The 3,764-nt window shown below is 31.3% G+C and overlaps 1 long non-coding RNA gene across 1 annotated transcript; it reads left to right on the top strand.

The window, feature by feature from the left end:
* The first annotated feature begins 323 nt into the window (after window positions 1-323).
* Window positions 324-2,711, top strand: LOC145630734 (uncharacterized). Its single transcript, XR_014112222.1, has 2 exons — window positions 324-586; window positions 1,620-2,711. It is a non-coding gene; the product is annotated as an uncharacterized LOC145630734 (long non-coding RNA).
* The last annotated feature ends 1,053 nt before the right edge of the window (window positions 2,712-3,764 follow it).

Genomic DNA, 3,764 nt, shown 5'->3' with positions numbered 1-3,764 from the left:
CTATTGTAAAAAATTTATATTACTTGAATCAAATTTCCCTACTTCATATGCTTGTCTTATCATCGCAGTGCAATTTTACAACTATGCTCATATCAACAATATACTTAATTATATCATATTGAATTTATATTTATAAATACTATATATATATATATATATATATATATATATATATATATATATAACGAGAAACTCGGTTATGGAATTACACTATTTCAAATAAAGTTGTTTATAAATTTTACAATTTTTAAGTAAAAATTTAGGAGGGAAAATTACCTACCTAATCAGTAAAGAATTTAACTTGGTTAAAATCTTGTGGGAAAATTCATCTTTCTAGAAGTAATTTTGGCGGATAAACTCCCTCCAACTCCTCCAAGTACATGTAAATGTAATTAAATAAAAATGAAAAGAAAAAGATGTGAAAAATCGAACTAAAACACTAAGACTTCTCTAATGGGAAATCACCCTTCACTTTTGTTCCATACTCTATACTCCATACTTCATACTATACTTCATACTCCGTACTCCATACTCCATTTCTATCCTACTATATTCTCTACTCAAGTGGGAAATTTATAATTCATAGGTAATTTCCTTCTCTCTAAGATCTGAAATTTAATACTTCTCTAAAGTTAGGATATTTCAAATCAATTTGCGGTTTCTATTGGTTTAATTTTTTTTTTTATATATATGAGTGATATCAATTTGAGGTTTCCATGGGTAGTGAAATTTGTATTCAATCTAGTCACCATCAGCGAAATAGCTGATGTATTAATAATTACTTGATTTAGTTGTTTTTGCTTGGTGATTTGAGGTCAGATCTGCGTCGGGTTTCTGAAAAATATTTGATTTATTTTGGGTTATATTGCTTAGCCTAATTATTTTGGGTTTTATTTAATAATTGTTAATTTTGTAGAAATTGAAGAGTATTCCTCACATTTTATTTGCTGTTGTTTGTAAATTGATTGAGCGACCGTTGATGTTTGAGTGGTGTCTATTCACTTGGGTTTGTTAAAATGGTTGTTGATCCTGTTCATGTTCTTCCTGCTGCTGCTTACTGGGTTTGGTCGTGGTGTTGCTTAGTTCAATTGATCACTGCATTTTGAGTTTTCGAGTTAATTATACCTTTGATATGAGTAGTTCTCTATCTGTGATATAAGGTTGTTCACTCCTTAGTTTTACAGGCCATAAATTTGACAATAATCCAAAGAAACGAAGTACTAGTTTTTGAGTTAATTATGAATATGTAGCGTGTTCACTTTAATAATAAAGACCTCTCCAACGGTTGCATAGTTGTATGCAGCTTTAGAGTATTGAAGTGATTTTGTTTATGATTTGGAAGGAGAGTCTGTGAAATTATAATGAATTAAGTCTTAATTTTGTTGTATTAATCATGAAAATTACTGGGCCCTTGTAATTTGAAAGTTGTGAGTGCACTAAAATTAGTTTCAGCCACCTCTTAATCTCTACCTATAAAGTATCGAAATTAGTAGACTAATTAATAAGATATGTCTACATGAGTTGATTGACATCAATAAATACCGATAGGATTCTTCAATTATCTGATTTAAGATTTATCTTTGTGGTTTATACATTTTCATTGTTGGTTTTTTTTATAGTAGTATTCTCTGGCGTCTTTCCCCCCTAAGACTTGAAGTTGAGAAGTGGCATGACTTAAATTTTGAAGAGTGGTGTTTTGTAATAATGAAGTCTTGCACAATGGATAGTACCAGGGAGATCATACTTATGTTCATTTTGAAAATCTGGAATCTAAGGAACCTATGGACTTTTGAAGGAGTGAAACAAGAATTTGGTGTTGCTTGCTCTAAAACTCTTAGCCTGCTAGGTGATTACGAAGTTGCTTGCATTGTGACTGTCCTGTTCCCACTGAGTACGAGGTACCAGCTGAGGCTTCTTGGAAACCTCCTGCACCAGGGATGCTCAAGTTAAACACCGACGCTTCTGTGATTTTTGAGGGGAAAGTGGGTATTGGCATGGTGGTACGTGACCAATGGGGTGATGTGCTAATGTCCGGGGGCAAGCAAATTGACAGAAAATGTGGTATTGCTGAAGCTAAGGCAGAAGCTCTTCTTTTTGGTATTAGCCGTGCCTATGAAGCAGGCTTGATAAGAATTGAAATTGCAACTGACTACTACCCCCTGCCGAAACTGCTCGAGCATCCAACCCAGGAAAGATCCTTAGTTAAATTAGCCACCTCTTGACAAGAAGAATTAATTTGGATGGAGGATTGTCACCACTCTGTAATTTCTCTTGTCATCTCTAATAAGGTCTTGATTTCTAATATATAAGCTCGGTTTTGGGTGCTTGTCAAAAAGAGTTACCATTTATAAGGCTGATCACCCTTAGCTGCCAAAGGATAAGATATTGGTGTTGGTTGTGCTTCATGGTTGGGGCAAAGCTAATTGTGAGAAGTACAACTATTTCTATATTACTGAAACTCGTCCCCCACCATGGATTCCCTCAAGAAGGTTTTGATTTTATAACTGATTTATAAATTATTTCAGAGTATATATAGTAGTAAAGACAGTGTTCTATCTTTAATTGTCCTCCTGTGTCCAACACCGTGTTTAACTCTGGTATGATCCTTGGTTTATAATAGGAGAACATTGATTCCATGATTATTTCTAATGAAAAACTGTACTTCATATGACCTATGTTGATAATTGGTTACTTATAATGTTTTCAGTTTTCTTCGACCTTTTTTGGAAATATATTCGTTAATCTCCCAATTTTTGTTCTTCTGCATGGACTTGGTTGGTTGATCTTTTTTGGGTGTTATGTTATCTTATGAATGCTGAAAGTATTCCTCTAACATCTATGTTTCTTTGTGAACATACATGTCCTTTCTTGAGGAAAAAATAATACATTTTATGTTGCTAATAATTGGTTACTTATGGTTGATGATTATAACTATGTTGCTAATTTGATTAGGAAATGTGGGAAAGTAACTTAAGGTGAAACAGGACTGTTGATGTTGAGTTTGCGGAGTACTGCTGCCCCTTTTTGCTTAGTTTATATTACAGGTTATGTGTCGAGTATGTTAGGACCAATGTGGTTATATGGGACACATGCGCTTCATACTTTTTTTTTTTTTTTTTTGACACATGCGCTTCATATTGGAGTTGTTGGTTTTGTTCATTGTCTATATGATCTGCTACAGTTGTCTAGATTATTCATTCCGATGTAACCAATGTCCATATGTTGCTGCTGTAGTGTTGTTTTCTTTTGTTATACAGGCTTTCCAACCTTGTTTGAATCTTCTATTTATTTGTACAGAATTTATAATGTATAATTAACACTAGTTCTATGAGAATACTTTCTTTTAAGCATATGTTATGTTGTGTTTTTTTTCCTAAGAATGTTATACTAAGTTCTATGAGAATACTTTCTTCTAAGCATATGTTATACTGTGTTTTTTTTTATTAAGAATGTTATACTGTGTTATTAACTAAGCTAAAAAAAAAAAACCAAAATGAAAAAAAAAGGAGAAAAAAAATTAAATAAAATTTTTTTAGGCCATTTATATGTTAAGGTTTTTTTATTTATTTGTTTTTTTATTTTTAAGGTACAACTTTTTTTTAAATAATTAATTTAATTTCTTATTTGGGTAAATTAGTAAATTTCATATGATTACAATAGTGCATAATCAAGTTTTCATCAATTTTACTATATATATATATGTACATATATATATATGTACATATATATATATATATATATATATATATATATATATATATATA

Source organism: Chenopodium album, chromosome 5, assembly GCF_948465745.1.
Source record: "Chenopodium album chromosome 5, dcCheAlbu1.1, whole genome shotgun sequence".
Taxonomy (NCBI): Eukaryota; Viridiplantae; Streptophyta; class Magnoliopsida; order Caryophyllales; family Amaranthaceae; genus Chenopodium; species Chenopodium album.
Note: the sequence above shows the minus strand (reverse complement) of the source record. Positions and strands in the feature narration are given on the sequence as shown.